This window comes from Molothrus aeneus, chromosome Z (assembly GCF_037042795.1).
Source record: "Molothrus aeneus isolate 106 chromosome Z, BPBGC_Maene_1.0, whole genome shotgun sequence".
NCBI lineage: Eukaryota > Metazoa > Chordata > Aves > Passeriformes > Icteridae > Molothrus > Molothrus aeneus.
The window spans coordinates 8,845,486-8,870,381 of record NC_089680.1 but is presented as its reverse complement, the minus strand read 5'-3'; the positions used below and the strand labels follow the sequence as shown (position 1 = coordinate 8,870,381).

Sequence of the window (24,896 nt, the reverse complement as noted above, 5' to 3'; positions counted from 1 at the left end):
GTCATGAGGCCAAAGGGCTGCACAGGATTTGGGCCAAACAAACACCTCACTGCAGATGGCACTGTGTGCTCATAGGAAAACTGCACAGGGTCTGAAGGGAAGCACTGCACTCTGGTGAGAGCAGTCTGTCTTCTCACACTGGACTGAACATCTTTGCTTCCTTTTAGGTACATTGAACTTTCCTCCAAGAACCAAACATGGCAAGGTCTTGCAACAGACACACACAAATGTCCCAGAAGAGACTGGAAAGAGGAGCAGACTGGAACATAAAAGCAGAAAAAGTCATTCCTTTCCAAAATCCAGGAGACTCCATGAGGTCCTGAGCCCTTTTAATGGTGTCAGGGGGACATGCCAAAAAATGCAACTACTTATGTACACAAGGATTTCCCCAGTGAAAAGGAGTGGATGACCTCAGTGGGACCATGGGGAGCCACTGGCATTGGTCAAATAGGTCCCATACAGCACACTGACTTTTGCTGACCTCTGGCTGATGGTGAAATCTCAGCTCAAACAGGTCCCTACTGTGGAATGGGAGGGGATAATATCTCTCTGCTACAGTATCTGTGTCATTTACCTGCTTATTACCTGCTGCACTTCACAACAGTGTGACTGCCACAGTCCCAGGAGCCACACAGGCAGGGCACAGCACAGGCAGGGCACTAAGAGTCCCACTCTCCCCATGCTCACAAAATAGCAGGTTCTTACAGAGCCAGAGGAATAACAAAATGGTTTGAACTGAAGGGACCTTAAAGAAAACCTTTTTCCAACCCTCATAGGACCAGGCTACTCAAAGCCCCATCCAATCTGGCCTTGAGCACTCCCAGGGATGGGCCAATTTCTGAGTAACCCGTTCCAGTGCCTCTCCACCCTCACAGTAAAGAATTTCTTCCTAATATCTAATCTAAACATGCCATCTTTCAGTTTAAAGCTTCTCCCTTATGTCCCATCACTCTCTGCTCATGCCAAAAGTCTCTCTTCATCTTAATTGTAGATGTTCACCAGCGTTTGACATGGGAGAGCAAAGGACAAACCCAGTTCTCCCACCTCACCTAACCCCAAGGTCCAGCCTACAAGCACCTCCAGCACAAGCCTGGAGGGGGTTTTCCTCTTGCCTTCCCTTCTACAGATCAGATAATCCAACACAGACAAGTGCATCAGCAGGCAGCTAGGGCAGCAAGGAGAGGGAGAAACCACAAAAGAGAGCAGTGATCCAGGATGAGTCTGAGAGATTAAAAAATTACCTAATGCTCTCATAGACCAACCACTTGTTCTGAAAACCTTGGCCCAAGCACCCTTGGTCAGCATTAGACATCCCATAACTCATCCAGGCATCCCCAGTGATCACTGCACCCTGAAAATTGCATCCTGGGATCCTGGGATTGCTCTGGACTCCAAGGCCTCCATCACTGACCTTCAGACTCCAGAAAATGGTATTCACAGTGACTTTTGCCTACCTTACCTACCCTCAGCCTTTGTTACTGTGGGGTGATAATGGATTTGGAGCAGACCTGCAAAGGCACATGGGAGCACAGGAGGGAAAGTGAGAAAAGTGGGTTAAATGAAGTTAGAACAAGAGTATGAGCAATGAGACAGCTACACAGAAACATCAGGAACTTCACTTCTTTCAAGATGTAAGAATAGCAATTAGAAGATTATAAAAATGATCAAAAGAAATACTTTCCTCCCACGCACAGTAGTGCTTCTCAGAGGCACAGGATGATGTTGGCAGGAAATAAAAACACAAAGAGGGACACAGAGCTAATGTTTGCAGTAAACACCCAATAATGCAAAAGTTAATGCTAACACCAGTGTCAGAGAACAGACAGGCCTTCTGGTAGATGCCACCAGAGTCTTACATGGCTGGAACCCTCACCTACATGTCTGCTTCTCCTGGGATGTTTCATCCAGGTTTAGGCTCTGAGGAAGAGAGGACCACTTGGACCAGGTGGTGGATATCCAACCGGACTATTAACTGTGTAACCCTAAAGTCCCCCTCACCTGTAGTCTCCCTAAAATCTCTATTAGCCTTTACACCCCTTTCAGGGGTGTAAAAGCCTTTGCCTTACAAGCCAAAGTCTTACAAGCCTTTGGCTCCTTTCCCACAGCTGCTGCCACAGAGGCTGATGTCTACTCAGCCCAGATCCTGGGGGGCAGATTTTCTTCATCAAGGATTCCTAGGACCCCATTGCTCAAGATCCACGGTGGATGACAGCAGCTCCTGACCCTGAGAGCACACACACACACACACAGACACACAAACACACACACAGACACACACACACACACCCTCTCTTGCTGGAAGGGTGTCCTGCCTCAATTTGGACCCTGTGCACCACTGATGGCACAGCAGGAGCTCTGGGTTTATCTGAGTTTATTTCTATTGCACTCAGCAGAAGCCTATCCTGTCCTCCCACTCCCATCTCACAAGCATTTTGGGTAAAAAGCTGGTCTCTCAGTGCCTATCTTCTCATATAGCCCACCCCACCTTTGTTTCTGCTCTTGTGTATGACTGTAATGCTCACATCACATCTCCCCACCAGGCTTTGCTGTATTTCAAGTGCTGCCACAATGCAGCCACCTGAAAAGCATCATTTTATAGATACAGACCGCGATGGCAGCGCACTTCATTGCTGAAGAACCAGGTCTCTGCTGCCTCTGGGAAATGGCTGCTTGGAGCAGGCTCCCAGCACCAGCACCCATCTGCTGACAGGCCCTGCTGAGCAGCACACAATTCACGTCAGCACAGAAGCTACTGTGGGAGGACAGGCTTGCACAGACACACTTTGACATTTGACGGCAAAATGTCAGCACTGACATGCAGCCATTTCCCATCTGTCTCTCCGGTGCTCTGGCTGCAACACAGGGCTCTGCCCAGCTCTCTGGCTCCAGCAGCAGCACAGGCTCCCTGGTGGGCTGCAATTCACTGCCCACCAGAGACCTGCAGCAGACAGATGCCCACCCTGCCCTCACCCACGACCTGCTCCCAGAGCCAGGCTCCTAGGTGCAGGATCATAGGTGACATGCAGACAGCTCCTGCCAGGAGACATTCTGATGGCTTCCCTAGGGATAGGCAGGACATTTTGTACCATAGCTACTCCTTTTCTCTCCCTCGCAACCTCTCCTGGCTTCCTCTGGACTTAGGGGTGCAGGGAAGTTGGCAATGGCACTGCCACCACAGGGATTGTTCGGTTCCCAACACCAGAGCATCCTCCCAGGCTGCACCATTAGTTGACCCTTCCTTATTCTGGAAGACTGCAGAAGTATCCTTCCTCTTCCTACTCAGGGTCTGCTACACTGGGATTGACGTTGGGGAATAAAATGCAGCAAGCAGACCAGTTTCAGATCTTGCTGGTTTTGATCAGTTCTTCGTAAAGCACTCACTTCACTTTTGCAACAGGAAATTTACAGATGTGGTTAGGCAGTTCATACCTGAACATTTTTTGCCAAATCAGTTAATTGTTCTTATTGTTGTCATGAATCCTGCTCAATGCTACACAGACAAGAACAAACACAGCATCCAGCACTGATTCCTGCCTAGAAGAAGGTATAATAGCAGTGCAAGGCAGGGAGACATGCAGGGAGCACCACGACTCTAGACACGCCTATACATCAGCCATTTTATTTTCAGATGTCAGAATTCTTGCCTTCTCCATACTGACACCATCTGCTGCAACATGGCAGATATGGGTTGTTTATTCAGGGAGCTCTTCCTTGAGGTGCTAATGGTTACCTGGAGAAGGTGAGAGCCACGTTGTGGATGCTTCATTCCAAACAGGATAATACAGAGCAGGGAAAACAGCTTTTTGTGAGACGCCTGCATTTGGTACGGAATTGCTCATGCATGATTGTACCCCCACAGAAATAAATACAACAAAAACTCCTTAACTGCAGCAAAACTCTAGGTAAAAAGCTGGTGAGTGCTGAGCAGCAAAGGATGGTTCAGCACTGATCTGAGAGCTGCCTATCAGGTCATGCCTGAGCTTTAGAGAGGAGGCTGCATGCTGCAGGTAATAGGAGCATGCAGAATCCTTTGGGCTCTGCACACCATGCCTTTTAAGTCCTTGCTGACCACTATAAAGAGGCCCTCAAATCCCTGTCCTGTCACACCCCTAAGACTGAGGACACTCTGCTAATTCAAAGGTGGTTGGTGCAGCTTCATGACTCCTCAGCCTCAGGTACCAACTCCTGCCTCTGCAAAACTGCTGAGAAGATCCAGAAGCCACCAGACCTGGCTGCAATTGCCTCCAAGGGCTGACGAGTCATGTGTGGTGGCTGCACACCTCCAGGCATACTCTGATACTTGTTATGGCTCCAGCCAGGATTTTGGAGTTCTAGAGCTGAACTCTTAATATCCTGCTCTGTGCTATCCCCTGCAGACACATGGGGCGACAGGGTTCAGCTCATGGTAACACAGGCTTCCTCCTAAAATGTAATGCATTGGAGGAGGCAGGCAGAGATATGAGAGATAAATGTGATTTTAATGTAAAAAGACTGCACACAGAGCACAGAGAATGAGGAAGCAAGCACAGCATCATCAGAACTGTCAGCTGGAGGCAATGCTGGCTTTTTGGAGGATGGCTTTTCTGAACAGATTATTGTTTCTACAAACCTCAGTCACTTCATCCATGAAATTGAGTGTCCAAAGGAAACCTTTAACTGTGAGGGTTATTGCTGACTCCTTCTGTATGGCTTTGGTTTCACTGTCATCATCACCTTCCTCAGGCAGACCAAAATTCATCATGTCATTCAAGGGTGAAATATGCAAAAACAGGGTTAAAAGCTAGGCATTCAGTTTCACAGAAGAAGCAGAAAAAATTCTTTTGTATTAGAGCTGCTTGTTCTTTGAGGGTTGTTCCATGTGAAGCCCTGACTCCTACAATGCATTTGCACTAACATGCCTGAAGAAACCTCACAGCCCTACAAAACAAGCACCAGTAGAAATGCTGCAAAAAGCAACGGTTTGTGTGATCTTGCAGACAAAGGCACAATACAGACATCTCCTCTTTGCTCCTTTGCTCCACGGGAGAGATATTTTCAGTTTACTCCCTGTATGTCTACCTCTAGGCAAAAGGGTTGGGAGATTGATCCAAACTAAAAACCACCCTTCAAACAGTGTGGGGGATCTCAGGGCTCACTGCATCCCGTACCAATGCTGCAGTTCATCCTTGCCCCCAGCTCTGCCACTACAAAAGCTGCCAGAAAGTACTGGATGGTTTTAAACAAGAATTCATTAGGAAGATTCCAGAAAACTGGAGGGCATTCAGGGAGCAGCATCAGAGAAGAGGATAAGTGGTTCAGGGTGAGTGGCCTGGGAATGGGTCTGAACCATGGAAATGTGTAAGCAGAGGGAGGAGGTGAGGAAGCCTGCAAGTTGTTGCAGGATGAGTCTACTTAGTGGTATTTGTTTGGACACCTGTTTTTTACTTGCCAGCTAATACATCTCTATCAAATTCACACCTTCATTAAGTGCTTTATTAAATCATCCAGTGAGTTTAATGAAAAAAAAAAAAGAGGTGTAAAAGGAAATGTTTATTGTTTAACTCATCCTAAACCTCCAGCTCTCCTTCCCTGCCTCAGGGGACAGGGAGCATAGTCAGGGTGGTCTGCATGCTCCCAGGGTGAATATTCCAGCACTTTACGTTTAAAGGGAGGTGCAGAAAAATAGAAAGACTAAATAATTCCTAAACTTCTGCCTCTGCTCAGGCTGATCCCTCTTGTGATGCTATGTAGTGATTCCTGAAAAGACCACTTCCCTTTTCTTTCCACAAAGCCCTGCCTTGGCCAGGGCTTTTTCCAGTGGTTTCCAGGACAGCCTGACTAAGCCCATGATTAATGTATCATTACATCCCAGAACTATATGGGATCATGATGTGTTCCAAATGGAAACCACAGCACGTGACGGTCAGTCACAGCCCTTCTGCTGCTGGCAGAAAGGAGCTGCATGGGCCAGGGGTTACCAGCACACACAAAACTAAGCAATGGCTGTCGTGTGTGTATTGCTGATGATGACACAGGCAGCGTGAGGAAGGTATTGCCTCCCAGCCAGAGGACAAGAAGCCCCAGCTGCTCTGTGTATTTAGAGTTACACAAGACATCAGAAACAGCTCAAGCAGCAGATCTGTACCAGCTAATATAGGAGCCAGGACAGTGACCCAACCAGTTTCTCCCTTTTCTGGGCTCCCTTGCTCTGTGACTCATCATCTGGCATGTGGCACTCGGCAAGAGCCATTTACAGGCCATGACTCAGAGCATCCACTGAGGTGCTCTGGGATGGAACCTGCTCTTCCTCCTCCTCCTCCCGGCCCCAGCCCCCAGCACATATGCTCCTAATTACTTTATGCAAATCCGCAGAGAAGAAAAAGACTGATGTTTCTAGCTGTTCATATCACACAGAAATTGCTAATGAATTAAACTGCAGACACAGTAAATCCTTTCTTATCACAGACTCTCTAGTAGCAGCAGCAGTAGCAGCAGGAGGGACTATGCTTGCATAGCATCTTTTTGCCTGAGCACTCTGAAAGCTTCCTGAAGATCTTAAAACAGCAGAAATCACACAATTCCATTTTGAAGTGCAGATCTGACTGGGTGCTGGAGCCTGGGTTTTGCAGGGTCACCAGAGCACTCAAGAACCCACAGAGAAAGAAAGAAAATCATGTAAGTACATGAAATTTCTGGGCACACTCAGTATTCAAAGTTGCCAAGACTACCCCTCCCTAACTGCACAGCTTTGGTCAGGCCTTAGTGATCCTGACCTAAAGGGTGGCTTCCCTGTCCATGGCAAGGGGGACAGAACTGGATGACCCTTCCAACCGAAGCCATGGTATGCTTCTATGATTTGTGCAAAGCAGGGCTGCCAGCTGGTTGCCCCATCACTGTGCTCCTTCTACTGACCTGCCTAACTGAGGACCCCACAAACCAGCAGCTGCAGCTGAGTGGTGACAAAACCACAGCCATCAGCTGTGGGTGAACCTGAGTCAAAGCCAGCAGAAAGCTGGACTGAAGGTTTTCCCACCACCTTCTATGCCTAGGAACTGTGAGCTCAAAATTCTCCACCACAGCAGCCACAGGAGGCAAGGAATGGAGTGTCTGGCTGAGGGAGTCAGGCATCAAACTCAGCTCGGCTTCAGGAATCAAGGCCAGCTCCCTGATCTGTGCCTGCACAGGGTGGCAAAACTGTTCCCTAAGTCTGTCACGGGGCTACATGCAATGGTGAATGGGCAGCTGTTCTTATTCAGGTGTCCACAGCAGGGTGAAGGCTCCTGAGATGACATCAAGAAATGGAGAGGACATGATAGTCTCAACAGGACTGGAGATTTCTGGGCTTGCTGGGGATATGTAGCATCCCTATAATTAGAATCACAGATTCATAGAATATGCTGAGTTAGAAGGGACCCATCCGGATTATCAAGTCCAACTCCTGGCCCTGCATAGAGCACCCCAAGAATCATACCACTGCAGGGAGAAAAGGCTTGAAAGTGGAAAATTTAGTGAGGGGGAAAAAGAGAATTGTCACTCAAGACAACCTGGCAGCTGGGGGATGCTAAGACTATACACTGTGGGAAATTTCATGTAATGTGTTTTCTTTGTGTTGTTTTCTGTCTTGTAGAAGAAGAAGACAACAGAATGCTGTCAATGATTTAAACTTTATTCTTCACACACTTGGGTCTCCTGGCTGGGAGAAAGAGGGATGAGAAGCTTGGAGGTTACAGAAAGCACAGAACTGTGAAACACTGCACATGGGCCAGGCCCTTTGAGATGTGGAGGCCCAGGAATGGGCCCATGTGCTTTTGGTCCCTGCTAAGATGGAGTAAGCTCAGCAGTGTATGCATCCCCATTTGTTTTTGAAACCTTCCAGCCAGCACAGTGATGGGATAAATCTACTCTTTGCACTGCAGCTGTGATTGTGGTCACCTTGGTTACTTGCATCTGTCAGTTCAAACAACCCTGCACCATGCTTTGGAAAGACCTCTCAAAGAGAAGTGACATATCACTTGCATTGGATTTTCTTCCCTGACCCTTACTGGAATCTGGCTTCAGGCAACATAGTGTTGGCCAGACCATGGCAAAGCAGATGACCTACTTATCCAAAGCTTATGGGAGGATAATTTCAGGAGTAAGTCTTCATCTGCACAAAAAAAACCATACAAGGCCAGCTCTACCTCAAGTAGTCCTATATCTTCCACCATCTTCATGACTTGGGGGAAAAAGACAAGCTAAGGCCTAAAATGGAGACAAAGACAGTCTGTCTTCACTGTGAACAAGGTCTTGCTGCAGCACAGCTTAGCACATCCACATAGACTCCAGCCACTCTGTGGCTGTATATCTTCCCTATTGCTTCCTTTCTGTGCAGATTAAAACTGGCATTGCACTTCTGTCCAGACTATGTACTGCAGGAATCACAGCTGCAAAACAATCCCTGCAAGAACAAAAACTCTCCCTGCAAGACAAAAGCATTAGTGACCACTTGAAAAAGCCTGACAAATAAAGAACTCAGCTTTAAAATAACTCTGTAAAAAGAGGCTGTAAAATTATGTTTACTGTCTCTTCAGCCCAGAGCGCCACATATATAGGAATCACTCTCAAGTGAAAACAAACATTTCTGGGATGGCAGGTCACAGATGTGCAACCTCATGCAGCTCAACAGCAGAAACAGAACAGACAGCAAAAGCGGCTACAGGGGAGTCAAGTAAAACCACATCCAGGCCAAGCTCTTGGAATAACAAAAAATCACCCCACAAGTAATGGTAAATAAAGCAGCTAGAAATGTCCAAAAGTGCCAGCAGGATTATTTTCAGACTGGAACACAGCGGTGCTGCAATGGTTTGCTGCCACACCCCAGTGAACAGGAGAAGCAGTACAGGTATGGCATTACCTAGGAGTGATGGACATCGGGTCTGCCAGGCAGCCTGAATGCCTGCATCTGCAAAGCTGCATTAAATGATGCAATCCTACACGGAATTTAATGCACACTGCGTGCAAACAAATCAGGAGCGCCAAAATCAGGCACAAACAGAACACATCCCAGCAGCAGCCTGCTTTTACTCGATGTTCCTCTTCCACGATGCACATCTAAATGGTTTTTCAATCAGCAGCTGTGACCAACAGCTGACTCCTGCTCAGGCTACAGGAGACTTTAACCCTTTCTAGCCCTAGGCTGTTCTACCAAGACCAGAAGAAATGCCTGGATACACAGGAAGACATTTTCCTGTGTCGCTTCTGCAGGAATACATAGTTGTCTGGAGGCTGGCAACTCCCTGATTTGGGAATGATAGCATTGTATAAAGCAAAAAAGATCAGTAGCCCAATAAAAGCAGCATCTGAGGAGTTAATATGTAGAATTTATCCTGCCTTCTGAAGGACATTAAGACCACATATGATATAGATGTTGGTATTATATTGTATTATATTGTATTATATTGTATTATATTGTATTATATTATATTATATATATTATAATACAATAGAAATACATTATATAGATAATATATTAATACATGGATATATATGATAATAACACTGATACCCAAATGCTTTTACACCCAGGCTGGATTTTACAGTCCCTTGAAGGCAGCTGGAGGACAAGACTGTTTAGCACTCATATTTGAAAATGGAAATTGCCTGATTACTGCTAAGATCATGCATTTCTTGACCCTATTTTTGGCCAGGTAGCTGAACAAACAGGTCCTCTGCAGTCATGTCTGAATCTCATTTCAGATTCAGTCATGCCTGAATCTTCACTTCACTGTGGGTAAAAATAAAAAAGGCAGAATTATTTCTGGAATGTTGAGACAAGAGGTGTCTGATGTAGGAACAAATCCTTGGGCCATTGTGAGACTACCCTGTCACAACCAGCCTCCTTCATTTGGGAGTAGTTTACATTGCAGAGCACTGTAACTGCCCATCGAAATTTACAAGACTATACAATCATCCCTCAGTGTCCCTTTTGTTTTTTGGAATTCTTGCAAATTTTTAGAGCTTGTAACTTCCTGAACCACTGCCTTCCACTCCAAATTACATGCCACACTAGTAGTTATCTGTCAGTTCTTTTGAACATAGGGATATTTAACTTCATTACTTGTCCTTGGGCTAGGGCAGGGAGAGGATCATATTTTCTACTCAATTTGCCAACCTTCAGTGCCAAGATTTCCGTTCTGCTCAAGCACAAGAGTATTCCCAGATCCTTGGTCCGATTACCAACCTCTCTCTAAGTGTCCTCCTGAAGTGTGGGTGTGTTTGTATGTTCACATGGCTGGCAGCAAGGCAGAACTCAAGAGATTCTGGATGAAACCACAACATCAGTTTATATAACAGAATATTTTCCATGCAGCAGAACTAACAAAAGGCAAGCCAGAATCTTAATAAAATACTTATGAAGCAGACCAGACATTCCTAATGATTACACATACTTTCCTTCTGAGAGGGAAACCATATCCCTTGTAGGGGCTGGCAACCCAAACTGAGCTCAGTTTGTAAAGCTCTATTCAGGACAGTTTATTTTAGGATATCACTCCACAAGACAGCTCATGTGCTAATTAGGCTTGAACGACTGGGCTCAACAGAGCATTAAGGGTAAACTAAATCTGATAACCCTGGATTAACCAAGGTCTTCTGCTGATCATATTGGGCCACACAGACCTATTGACTAGGGAAAAAAAAAAAAAAAGAGGGCAAACAAGGATGATCCTTGATTCTGAGAGCAGTCAGAGTTCCAGGAGACCTACCAAGTCTACTGAAAGGATGGCCAGGTCGGATTGGGCTTGGAGCAACCTGGTCTACTGGGAGTGTCCCTGCCCATGGAGGGGTGTGGAATGAGATGGGAACTCCAGGGTCCTTTCCAACCCAAACTATCCTATGATTCTGTGAGTAGTCTGCTTTTAATCACTTCAAGGGTGTTTGAGAGAACTGAGGAGACACTTTAAGACTGCAGGCTCATAGATCTTTGCAGATAGGACATGTTCACATTTGAACATCTTCCTTCTTGATGAAGCTGTTGCATCCTTTCTGGACCATTAGTCTCAGAGAAGATGTAGCTGAGACAAACCTTTGCCTGTGTTAAGCCCTTGCACTGAGAGATGGGCCTTAACAAAACCACAAGGTTTTAAAGCTCTGCAACTTCTGAACACATTCTATAAATACACTGGGTAGTCTTATTCACAAGAATGCCAAGCCATTTGGGAATACTGCTGGGCTTTGAAGTTTGAAAGCAAGATTCACGGACTAATTAATCACACTATGTGAAAAGTATTCATATTATCAGTTTCAAATAATCCTCCTTTATTTCCTGGAGTGCTTTCACATTACAATCAGGGCACCTCATAAATCATGATTTTCTTTCTCTGGATTGTTCAGTATTTCATATCACAAACCTCACAGTTTCCCATTTACCACAAGTAACTTCCATTTTTTCAATCTCTCCTCTTAGGAACATTTTCCAGAGACTTTTTCAGTTTCCTAGGCAGTTTCTCAATTCCCTCCAGCTATGCATTCATGCTTCTGAGCTGGGGTGACTAATTTCACACAGTTTTCCAATTGGCAGTGGGATTAGAAGCAGTAAAATAATCTTCCATTCCATTTCTTATATACATTAACATCCATATGTATATTCCTGCCAGTTAATGTCCCTTATGACCAGGGTGACAACCAGTTACTTTTTGCAGTTTAATAATATCGCTTTAATGAGCTGAAATGCATTTAATCAGTTTAATAATTTGGAATCAGATGAAGTATATTTTTGTGACCATCTTCTCTTACACACACTTATGTAACTTATCAGCAAGCTAAAAAATTTCAAGATTTCCAACAAGAGTAGCCTTGGATAAATTTGGGGATGTTTTTAAATATATCTGTTCTCTGAGGAAAGCAGCTGGTTTTCCCTCGTCTCTGGAGTGTGGGTTTTGGAGCTTGCTCTCTCAGGCTGCATACATTCTCAGCATGTCAACAAGCAATTTCTCTTTGAGGTCCCTCAAGAGCTAAAAGGGTCCTCAAAGTCTTACTAGGGTCTGGGCTGAGGGATATTTCTCCAAAGTGAATTTTTCTCACTAAAGCAGTGAGGTCTAGTGGCCTGTACCCTTGAAAGAATGTTCCCCTTTCATTTTGATGGGCAGGCGGAGAGGTTGTTGTGGTTTTTCTTTTCAACCTCAACTCTGCCAAGGGGAAAGCAGAAACAAGGCACTGGACCAAAATCCTGGCTGTTGAATGTGCTCTGGTACAGAGCAGAATCACTCCTCAGTGCCCTGGAACAATCACAAATGCATCATTTCAGTTTGGGGTGTTTCTCTACCTTGGGGTACCAAATCATGTCACCAGCACAAAGCCTGGGAGAGGTCAGGGTTACGAAGATGGAAATATTCTGTGCAGTCTCTGAAATTTTTTCAAAGTCACCAAGAAAACCAGAGATCACAGAAACCTCAGTGGATCCAAAATGACTCCCGGTGTCTCAAGCAGATAACAGCCAAGCATAAATTGAATGGCTGTGGCTGGAGCACTGCCACCTTTGTGCATCAACCACGCCCATGCCACTGCCTGTCAGTGCCAGGACACATCTGTTTTCATGCAGTTTCCCCCCTCTTCCTCTCCTATTGTGCTACGGACTGGCTACCCCTCCTCACCAGGGTCAGGATGCTGGAGGTCACCTTGTGCTCCATGCTCCTCACCTCTCCTCTGACCAAGTGCTTCACCAAAACCAGCCACTCTGAGGAGCACATTGGAGCAAACAAGCTGTCAGCTTACTGTAATAAGCAGTCCCCACCCTCAGAGTGCTTTATACAGTAATTATAAATAGCAAGGGCCTATGGAAATGAAAATGAGGGACATGACAAGGGGCTGAAAGTGGAGGAGACATCTGCGTAAGGACAATGCTCTCCTCAACAACATTCGAAGCACTGCAACCTGCAGTTGGAGGACAGTAGAATAAATTAGATGCCAAATCTCAGCAGTAGAGTGAGTTAGATGCCATTGACTGTGGATGAGTGAGAGCAGCATGTTGCCAGTAGGAAATAGCTAAGTGCAGATGCATGCTGAAATCATCTTGGTGGTTTTCTGAAGGGAGCTACAATCACTGCTCAGGCTAAGACATACTTGGGCAAGAAACCCCTTAGAAGCCACAAGAGCAATTCACAGGAGACCAAGTGGTGAAGGAGAGGTCGACCAGAGTAAGCCTAACCCCAGGCAGATGTGTCACTCCAGGTATCAATCATCAGAATGAATTAGGCCAAGCCAAGGAAGATACACTGTGTGGGTCAACAGCATCTTGGGACCAGAGATATGAAATATTCACTCCTCCCACTGGATCTTCTCCTTGTATGGGCTTATCATTTTGCCACCTGAGTTACTGGAAAAGGTTTGAGGGTGGGGCTACAGGGAAAAACACCATGTAAGCAAACACTGTAATGAACCTGCCTGCTAAGAGCAGAAAATTGTGCTAGCACAATAATCAAGACGGGTCATTCTCCCTGCTAAGAAGGGCATCTGGGAGTACAGCTATACCATCTGAGCTTACACAGGGGCTTACACGTGGCAATGAAGCCTGAGCATCCCTGCTCTTTGCCAAGGGAACCCTAGAGAGGGACCAAAAGAAGTTATCTTGCTAAACAAACCTGGGGGAATTGGGCCTACAGGCAAAAGGAGGCAAAGCAGCCTTGTGGCTGGTCCTGTACCAGTGCAGGCAGACCAGACAGAAAAGAATGAGCACACTGAAAGCATTTAGGGCATGTTCTCCCAGAAGCAATGGCAGCTACTGTGAGTTCATAAAGAATAAGGTGAGGTTGTGGAGTCAAACTGATGAGATTAGTATAAATTGGGTAGGGAGCAAGGACTCTAGTCTGAGGTAACAGAGGGTCTGAGGAAAGTATCAGCTGAAAACCTGATATTTGCTAGGGTTTTCCATACAAATTTTAATTGAATATTTTTTCCCTACAACTCCCAGAGCAGAAACTCCCTTCCTCCCAAACAGAACTGGTATCATTCATACACTGTGAAATATCTCTGACACTGTCCCCAAAAGCATAACAGGGCAGTGACACTTGTTCTCTGCTTCCAGAGAGCATTTTGTGTTGGAGCACAGAGTGGCAGTTTGGTGGCAAGGCCAGTTTCCCATCACTTGCCAAGGGTCAGTACAAAGCATTGCCAATATGGCTCAAATATTGATTATTTATCACTCAAAGGTACTGCCAGCCCCACAGCCTCAGCACTGCCCAAAACCCAACACATGGTCTCTCTTCCAGGAGCCCAAACTCAGAACTTGAGCCTGAGCAAGAAGTTGCCATCAGCCACATTATGGCCACTCACCAACACTACAGCTCTGCCTTCCCCCTCCATGCCATTACAGCAGTTAACAAACACAGTGGGTTTTGGTTGGGTTTTTTATCCCACTACCTGTGAATTTAGCAACCAACAGCCTTGCCCAGTAAGGAGTACTTGCATGTGTCTGAGGGGTAGAAAAAAATACTGTCTACATGATCCTGAGGCTGCAACGCAACTGTGGTGAGAAGACAAAGAGCTGTGGGCCAGCCTGCTTTTGTGCTCATCTTAACACATATCCTGGCTTTGACCCACTTTTTTCAGAAAATAAATATTAAAATCATTTTCATCAAGAGAGAAAACTGAAACAGAATCAGAGACCAGAGGTATTTTGAGAGCCCCTTTCTTTCTCATTGGAGGGTAAGCAACTTTGAGATGAGTGTAGGGCATGCAGGGAACCTGCTTGGCAGATAATAACAGTAATGGCAAATCCCTGCTAAGGTTTGTTACCAATACAGCTGTCATTGATCATTGCTATGGATTTCACCCCCTGCCAGCCTCTCACACAGCTGGAATCTGTTGGTGGGCTTCTGGCTCTTTTGGCTTACGGACTGGCCAACCAGAAGCACTTTATCCCCATCAGAACACTGCCCATGAAGCAGCAGAGGTAGAAATGAGGCTTTCCACTCCCAGTCAGATTCCAACGGTTTCCACAAGCATGATTCCAATGGTTTCCACAGTAAAATCTTGTCCAGTATGGGCTTTGATTCCACAGCTGACAGGAAGGTACCTCTCCCTCCAATCCTCCATCTCTCAGGTACCAGCAGAGATCTCCACATCTCTTACACTGGATTTACTTTTTTTGGGTTCAACTATCAGAACCTTGCCTCCTGAGATGAGTTTTCACCCAGCACCCATGATACAGAAGTTGCTTTGGATTGAACATCTCAAGCTGACCCAGTTTATATTAAACAGAATGGTAAAAAGCAAACAGAGCTGTAATGAAACGTTTTTAATTTTTAAAGAGCAGATCTCTGGCGCGTCAGAACAAACAGTTATAATGCCAACAAGAATAAACAGCTTGGAGAAGTACTGCAGAAAATATTTTGAATTTAAGTTAAAAAAAAATCTAGACTCACCAAGAAAGATGAGGAAATTAGAAGAGAAAGGCTCCTGATCAACCTGAATCAACACCAAGAAGGATATTAGTGGTAAGAAAAACAGCACCTTCAGTGCTGTTTTGGCAAAACAAATATTGAAGCTGCAGCAATGACAGGTTGGATAATACAGGAGGAAGAAGGTGCAGAAAAGGAAATTAGCTTTTGACTGGAAACAAATTCAAAAAGATGAAAGCACTCAAGTCAGAAGGACAGGATATTCTTGATCCCAGAACAATGGAAGAATTGCTGGTTGCTCACAGCTGGCAACTGCACTATTGATAAAAATACCCATTAGAAAAGAGAGGAAAAAGGTGAAACCATGTGGCTGACAAATATTAAAGGTAAAAGTCTTTAGCTGTTCCGCAAAGGCAAGGAAAGTGACCCATGTTAGATTTATCAACCTGCCCTTACTATTACATAAGTCTTTCAGAAAACACTAGAAAAAAAAATAAGACAGGGAAATAAATTAAAAACAGGGCAAAGCACAAGAAGGGGTTGCAAAAGTCAGAGTATTGTCTGGGTATCAGGAACCACACCAGAGTGAGATCTTGACTCACCAGGAACATCAGACTGGAAGAAAATTGAGGTGTCTGGGACTAAAAATTTGTTCTTTGTTTGCTCACACAGCCTCAGACACCTGGCAAGCAGTAATGGAGCAGTGGGCAGACCATTCCTGAGTTCACAGCATATTCTCTTGGGCCACCTGCACTTTCTGCAATGCAGGTCCAGGTCCCTCGTATCTAGAGATCCAGCTGTACTTTATCTCCATCATCTGCATCGATGCAGTGAGGAAGACACAGTCTGTGGATGATTTCAATCAGTTCCAGTCACCAGAACCTCTTGCCCATCTTTCAAGGCAGAGATTATCTGTGCACTCTCACTGCTTAACAGATGCTCTTGTAAGAGTGGTACCTACCAGCCAGGCACAGCCTGTATGCCCTGGGGACATTCCCACCCCACACAGAGGAGGCTGCATCACCTTTTTTTTATTCCTTAAGGCAGGCATTGTACACAGACACACACATATATATATATGAGTTTTTTTCCACATGCTGATGCACATATGTGTGCCCTGTACATTCTGTTGCACATCCTGCCCTCCAGCCCATGATGTGCTGCACACAGTCACACTGTTGTTACCCACCACTCATCTCCCATAGGAACCTGCTCTGCAGCAGCACCACAAACCCAGTCTGGTGCATACCTGCAGGAGACATCCCGCTCTCTGCTCCCAACAGCCTGAAAGGGTTGGACTCTGGGAGCCACAGAGAGGTTTTCCCAGGTCCAAGAGCAAGACAGGGGTGAGAAGGAGCTGCAGTTCAGGAAGCTTTATGTTGCTTCCAGGACATTGTCATCGATCTGCAAGAAGGCAACATGCCACTTTGAGATTTTGCTGGAAGCCGTCTCTTCCTCATCTGGATCACCCTGCACTGAAACTCTGGGTTTGCCATCATCACTGGGTATAAAGGCAGTGGAGCCTTGTCACTCCATAGGGACAGAGAGGAAGCAACCAAATGAGAACCTGCAGCATCAAAATGGTTCCTCCGGAGAACTACTGCAGAAAAGGCTGTGCTGAGGATCACCCCCACCCCCACAAACCCTGCAGGGCTGCACACAGCACTGAGCGTCTCGGGGAACACAGTGAGAGGCTGGAGAATGACAACAGAAACAACACATTTGCATTCTCTGACAATGACAACCCTGAATTTCCCCTCTGTGTGCTCTCCCACTGGTCTCTGACCCAAACCTCCTGCTCCCCCAGCTCTGCAATGCCTCTCATCTGCCTCCTCTTTCCATGGTTCCTCTGCAGCTCTGCTAAACATCTACCATTTTATCTACATTTTTCCTGTCATCCTGTTGCTCTTTATAGGCCTAAAAAGCTTTGTCTGAATTACTCTTGGGTCACTGGCAAATGGGAAAAAAATTTCATAAATAGGTAAGACCAGCCAAGCTCACTCTTTAGCAACACTGGTATAAAAGCCTGCAGGTGTGTGGAGATAAAAATACAGATCTCTACTTCCCTTGCACTCTAGTACACCTTTATGACACCCATCAATCCACACCCTGTATGATATGTTACTCTGTGGCTCCCATTTACTTCAGATTCACCCAAAATCCTGCAATTGCAACCCCACACACTCAGCATTTTCCATGACTCCAAAAGACTGGATCTGCTATTCGATTATCTCCTTTTGTTATGACATTCCCATTTGCACATTCCCCTACAGCCACGTCACTTTAACACATATACCAAAATCTCATTCTTTTATACTTTTGCTTTATTGTTCTCACTGTCATGCTGAACGTTGCCCCTCCAGCATCTATATCCCTGTCCCACATATATTCTTCTCTTTGTTCAAGCCCTTCTTCTATTTGCAGAGGCAATTTAATGGAAGGATTTGTGCAGAGGGTGGGGGAGGGAGGAAGAAGAAGGAAGGCAGAGAGGGAAAAGAGGGATTTGGCTATAACAAGACCATGTAATTAAGCTCCAGTAACTGGTACCCAGCCTGGACCCCTCATTTCAATAATTAAAAGCAGTAATTTCTCCATTCCTAGATAACCTTTCTCATCTGATCTGTGAAAAGAGGCAGGGAGAGTGCATCCATTTACACAGCCAGCACAGACACACCCTGGCAACACAAAGGACTCCAGCCTGCACACTGCCCGTGTATCACTCAGCAGAAGAACATTGTTTTACATGACATGATATTTACCCTAATGCCTTTTGAACAAACAATTTACCAGTATTTAGGGGAGGGAAAAAAGAAGGAAAAAAAAAAAAAAAGCCGAAAAAAGAAGGCAAAAGCCACAGTGACAGCAACCTTTCCTCTGTCTGAGCCCTTTGTCTCTGTCTTTTCATGGAAGCACTGTCTGTCAAAACAGCTTTTGAGCTGCACAGCAGCATCACCGCCAGGGATGCTCGGGGAGCATGGCAGCGGTGGAACCACAACAATCCCAATGCGTGCAGGCTCGGCTGCCATGGCAGGCACAATGGAGAGCTGTGCGGAGGCACTGCCAGGGCGAAGCACGACTCGCCTCTGCACAGCCAGCCCCGGACATGACAGCTGCTGTTTCACAGCTACAATGGACAAGCACACATTCTGCACGGCAGCCACAGCCTCCTCGCTCGCTCCCATCCATGACAGCCACAGCCAGCTCCAAAGCAATGCAGCCTCTGAAGAGACAAAGCAACCCTTAAAATCCTTAAGCTTCGTCGGCTGGCTGGCATCCTCTGCAAAAACAAACCGGCCACCGAGCGGCCTGAAAACCAGCAGCACAGCTGACACCCACCCCGATAATTCGTCCATCTCACCTTTCCACAGATCCTTCGTCCCCCGTCTCCCGTCAGCGAACACACTCTGCTCCGGCACTCCTGAGCGCTCAGATTCCAGAAGGCTCCGTGCTCTCTCACCAGGATGCTGTGGGAAACACAGAGTCAATTTTTTTTTTCCTGAATTTTTTTTTTTTCTTCACAGCTGCATCCCTGGCAATGCAGAGGGTCTGCGCAATCACATCTCCGATGCTCCTGCTGCTGTTGCTGCTGCTGCTGCTGTGACGTTGCTGCGTGTGAAGGAGCAAGCATGCCCACAGCACCGCCACTTCAGCTTGCAGTCAGTCCCTGTGGAACTCAGACAAGGCAGGGAATGGGAGGGAGCAGAAAAGGAGGGGATAATGGAGGATTGATTCTTACAGGAACAGGGAAATCAGGTAGGCAGCATTAGGAGAAATAAAAAGATTGAAGCCTGTGCCGTAAAATAGAGCTGCAGCATCCTATTTTGTGATGAGACTGGATTTCGGATGCTGTGTGTTTGCAGGCTGCCTGATCTCTTCACCCTGTCTTTGCAAAGGAAAGCAAAAGGGACTGGAGTGTTCCTACTGTTGATAATGGCAGCTAGAACCCTTAGAGATAAAATGGCATTCTGCAAAGCAATGCAGAGGAGGAGGAGGAGGAGGATGGGAAGACTGCAAGAAGCTTCCTGAAGCTTCTTTAAATTTCGGTAGTGGCTTGCCCTAGACAGCTTCATCAACAGTATCTATACAGCGTCCCTGAAATGCAGACACCTCCAGAGCAAGATACAACCACCACCACTTCCCACAGTGCTGAACCCACCTGGCAGGGGCAGGATATCTGCAGTCCCTGCTCTCACAGGGGACCTCAAATCAAGGTCCCACCAACTCTTAGCTGCAGTTTGTGATTAAAGCCCATGACCTGGGCTAGATCCTAGCATCTCACAACTCACAGCAGATCTTCCTACCTGAAACAGGGGGTCACCACCTGCAAAGCTCAGGCTCTCTTGCTATCTGGAAGGGTTTTTCCATATCTGCCTTTCCAGAGGCAGCTGGTGAGAAGGGGGGATGGAACTTGCTCCATAGGCGGAGTAGTGCAGCTCCCGACAGGGCACAGTAGCTGTGCAAGGGACAAATGTGGCTGCTTTTGCTTTTCTACTCGCAGGGGCATAACCACACACCCCCGAAACTCAGCTGTGCTCTGGCCTGTGCTGTCCCAGGGCAGATGTTTCTAGCACTGGAGCAGCATCCATCCTGGAGGGACCACTCACATTACTGCCCTTTCTCATCCAGCCCCATGCCTACAGCCCTGCATAGAGCCAAGCACAGCCCAGAAATTGCACCACTCACACTGGAAAAAGCAAAACCTGTGAACCCTAGCCTCCTAAAGTGAGGCTCTGTGGGAAGTGAGCAGATCAAAGCAAGGCAGAGAAGGTGTAAAATTGTTACATGGACACAGAATTCTAAGAAATTAAGAACTGCCACATGGCTGAGTACTTTTTACTTTATGTGATGATATACCCAAAGCAGCAAACAAGTAACACAAATACAACAACCCAGACAATATAAAACTTTACGGAAGCTTCTGCCTCTGGAGAGGTCAAATAAAAAAAGTTATGACATAAAAAGCTATGACAGAAAAGTGTTAGACTTATTACTGGAAGGGGCTGCCAATTATCTCAGATATAAACTTTTAAAATGTCTTTCAAGAAATATTTAAATCATATTTCTGTCAGAAAACCATGGGACTGGGGCGTGGTTCCTACCAACAGCTTCAGAGGCAGGAGTCCAGGATTCTCCCCAGCTCAGAGACCACTCCATTGGGAAAAGAGGAAGGGCCTTGGGCTGTAGGCTGTGCAGACTGTTTGCAATGCACTGGTGCCAGCATCACAGATGCAGGTCCGCTACTCACCTCCAAACCACAGTGAATGGCCCCTCCACCAGTCCCAGAGGTCAGGCTCCACAGTCGGTTTATTGGTCCTATCAGCAGCACTTGCTGCTCCCCAGCCCACTGCCCACCTTTCCTGGCATGCCTGGGACCCACTCCACCAGCTGGTCCTGTTCAAGAGGCAGGGACAATCCCCCAGGAAGATGCAGGAGTGAGGGACCTACCTCCATGCCTGGCCATTGCAGCAAGCAGAAAGCCAGTCCTGGCAGGCTCTGCTCCAGCCAAGCTGCTGTAAATGAGACTATTTACTGCGCTCCCATTAACGTGCAGCCCCAGGACCCCCGTTTGGCCAGTCCCATTGTACTGTCAGTGTTAATTAAGGCAGGCTCAAGCAGACATCTCCGGCCCCTTCAGCTGGGACAGTCAGGGAGCAACAGCGAGGAAAGAGATGGAGAGTTTCAGCTGTGGAGCCCTGTGCAGAACAAGGAGCATTTGTTACCCAGGAGACTCGTTCCCACAGCAGAGAGGAGAATGGAAACTATTTCGGTGCCCTCCCCAGTCCTCCACAAGCATTGCCAATGCTGACGCCAGGAGGTACAAATGCTGGCAGGCTGAGTGCTTGCCTTCATCCCTGCCCCTGCCACAGGACACTGGCATTAACCAATTCATTGACAGCAATGCCTGTCTGGGCTAGCAGACACACACACACCAGAGCAGATGGAGTCGGGGGGTATTTTCTTTAAAATCAGCCAGAGCAGTGAAGCAGACAAGGGGTTCCTGAAGAAGCACTCCTATTTACAGGTCTGTTCCCAACATAAATGTCTGTACCCTCCTCCCCAAAATACATTCTGCATGTTCCCCAGATCTCAAACTCACATGGCCTCGACCCTCTGCAGCACACGCCCCTCTGCAGCATCTGCCTCCCCAGTGTGCCTCCCTCAGCAACAGCTCTAGGAGCTGACGGCCTGTCCCAAAGCTCTGCAGGCAGCAGGAGATCTCAGGTACTAATTAATAAGGAAGAACAAAGCCCTTTCCTGCAGACTGTCTTCTAGGAGATGACTTCTATTTGATCACAGAGATGAGTCAGTGCAAGAAGGGAAGCATGGCTGACTCCACGGTGTCATGCAAGGAGGAAGCAGGGATTCTGCAGGCTGGTGACTGTATTCCTTGGAGAATCAGGGTGAGAGAGATGGAGGTGTCAAGACATGCCTGCCCCTACAGTAACAGGGGCTCCCATCTTGCTTCACCTGGTCAGGTGCTTCTCACAGACTCCAGCACCCTGCAGTGTAGGTAGCTTGGCAGGAGAAAATTCCTTATTAAGCAATATCAGTCTCACTGTCCACAAGCATCCCAGGTGTTGGGCAGGATTTTTGCAATCTTGCCTTCTTACCCCATGTTTCAGGGCTGTCAGAACTGAATCAACACAATCTCCCACCTGTGAATTCCAGTAAGGAGGCACATCCTCCTCCCAGTCCTGGGCTGCAGCAAAGCTTACCACTCTGCAGGAGCCACAGGTGTTGCACTCACACTGGAAGTGAGCTGTACATGTACCTGGAGTTCTTGCCGACAACAACTAGGTCACAAACAGATCAACTGGGTGTTAGAAAGCCCAATACATTTCAGTCTTGGGCTTCTTCCTTCATATACTATGCAGGAATTGGCTGCTAAGGTCAGCATATGCCCACGTACAAGAAGAACCCATTCCATTTTTGCCACAACTGCGCAGTAAAATCACCCACCAGTGGACCCAGCCTCCCACCTATTTGCTGTAAATCTGCTCCAGTGATGCATGAACTGGAAACAGCTCAGCCCCAGATTCCAGTCAGCTGTCTGGGCTGTAGTTTTGACATCAAGCACTATGCTAGGACAGGTCTTTAATCACCTCTCACCATCAGGTGTGGGGCACAACCTGCCCACTCTTGGAACTGCCAGGCAGCCCCAGCTGCTGCCTCCAGCTTACAGCTGTACCCCAGCAAAGGGAGTCTGACACCTCCTCCTAAAGGGTGGGCATTTTGACCAATCCCTCATTACCTTCAGTGTGTCCATGCCTCTCGAGCAAACAGAAGGTGGTACAAGCAACAGCAAGCTCTCCATCACAACAGAAAACCTGTGCCTTGCTATCTGCATGTGCAACAGCAGGAACATGCCTAGGATATACATTCTGGCCACATTTGTAGCATGGCCACAGGGACATCTTCACTCTTTCCTATGTGCTGGACCACTCAGAGCAAGGCAAATGCAGCTCAAACTTTCCACCCTGCTTACCCATTGTTTGTGGCAGAAATCTAAATCCCATGGCAACCCCACCCAGCACCAACACCATCCAGGCTGTTTGGGAAATGCTGAAGAGAGGGATGTTGGTCAGAGTTGAACTAAGAGCATGGGTCTGCTCAACTGGAGCAAGGAGGAACCAGAAAACAGGAGCCAATACAAAAGCAGATGATGAAACTTCATCATAAAGGAAAACTAAAATAGTTCTCCATTCCTTCAAGGTCAAACAACATCTCTCTCACTGACACACAAAGATCAATGCAGGCTGATTGTTACTGACCTACACTTGGCATCTTTTCTGTTCAGTGGGAACAGACACAGGAGCTTTTGAGTGAGGGGTCAAAAATCCAAGCAGACTGATAAAAACATATGTTAGCACAGTGGAAATGCCTGCCCTTAGCCCTCACATTTCCCTGGGGGATCCCCAACCGATCCACACTGAGACTGCTTTCCAAGGGGAACTGAGGACAGAGGCACAGGAGTCTGTGAGGTTTTGCTGGTCAAAGACACGTTCTCAACATCCGAATTCACCATCCCACCATGATGACCCTGTGTCCCAGTGAACTCTGCCCACTGCCCACAAAAGCAGTACTGATTTCTTCAGGACTAGCAACCCAAGGCAGGAGCCACACCACCAAATGAGGAAATGGCTTCAAAGGGGAAAGTTGTTGCTGGTTTTTTTTAAAAAGTTGGACATTTCTTGTTGCTTGCTGTCTTCTAACAGAATTAATTCCCTGAGTTCAGTCCTCTGATGTTTAAGAACATTCTCTGAATTTCCAGCTTATCTTTATCCATGCACAGCTCACCCCTATTCACTCATGTTCCAAAAATGAGCTTTAACGTCAGCATTTATCCAGCCTGTGTTTAAAGTCATATCATTTGAGTTCTCTAATCACTTCACATTAGGTAGGCTTTCCATTTCTTTGATCATACCCATATTCCTTCTCTGGACCCGACCCAGTTTGCACACAGCCTTCAGAGAGTGACTGGAAATGTTCACAGTCTTCCAAGCAAGGTCTCCCATGCCTTAATATACTAAAATTTCCCCATGTCTGCTAGAAATGCTTTGTCCAACGTGTCCCATTGGATGACACGTATCTTTTCCATGGCTACATCATGTTAGATGCTGACAGTTATCTTGTACATCACTCTGAGACCCTGAGTTTTCCCCCCGCTGTCACTTTCTCCCAGTGAGCTTTCAGACAGAGCTGAACTTTTTGCTCATTTCTCAGGCACACAGCCATTCAATTTTGAACTATCCAGTTCCTGCTTGTATTGTTCTTTAAGGAATAATCCCAGCCCTTCCTGCTGAATAACATTGAACAGCCTCTGATGATGCTTCCTTAGCTTTGTGTCTTTAGGAAATATTACTATTGAAGTCTTACTTTTTGGAGCACAGAGCATCATTTCACGTACTGGACAGCTTCCATTTTGAGGCTGATCTCCACTAACAACTTCCCTTCAGAGCAGTAGTTCCTCTTTCAACATTCCTGTTATCTTCCTCTAGTCTGCTTACTGCCTCTTACTTCTCAAAGGGTGCTATGAATGGAAGAATTACACACAGATTAAAGGGAGGCAGGACAAGCACTTAAGAGATCCATTTCAGGTTATTAAACAAACAACATACTAGCAAATGTCCTGGAACAAATAGACAAAATAGGGTACTTTGTGTCCTGCTCCCTCTCTTTGCTGACCATCTGCAACAACTTCTAGAAAAATCATACTGGGCAAGGTGGTTCCTCCATCCCAATCACCATCTGAATTCCCAACTTGCAGTACTGAGGTCAAATCCTTCCTAGTACTGGCAATTGATGCTTCACTGCCCAGGAACAGAGGCCCTCACAAGCTCCATAAAAAGTCACAACTCCCAGATAGGGCTAGTGCTGGCACGGCTTCGCACAGGGCTGGGCTCAGTTCCACATACCTCCACACTACTGAGGCATCTATGGGAAAACTAAACCCTGCCCACAACCAGCTGCCTGTCTCCAGTCCTTTCCAGCTCAGGATTCCAGTATGTTTGCACCCCAAAGGAGGCTGGGGTAACAGGGATA

At 46.7% G+C, this 24,896-nt stretch overlaps 1 protein-coding gene across 3 annotated transcripts in view; it reads right to left on the bottom strand.

The window, feature by feature from the left end:
• Positions 1–18,942, bottom strand: part of RUSC2 (RUN and SH3 domain containing 2) — a 35,959-nt gene extending 17,017 nt beyond the window's left edge. For all 3 annotated transcript variants that reach the window (XM_066568732.1, XM_066568734.1, XM_066568733.1), the window contains exon 1: positions 18,712–18,942. The gene's annotated coding sequence lies outside the window, so the exon portion shown is untranslated. The remainder of the gene's footprint in view (positions 1–18,711) is intronic.
• Positions 18,943–24,896: the final 5,954 nt, after the last annotated feature.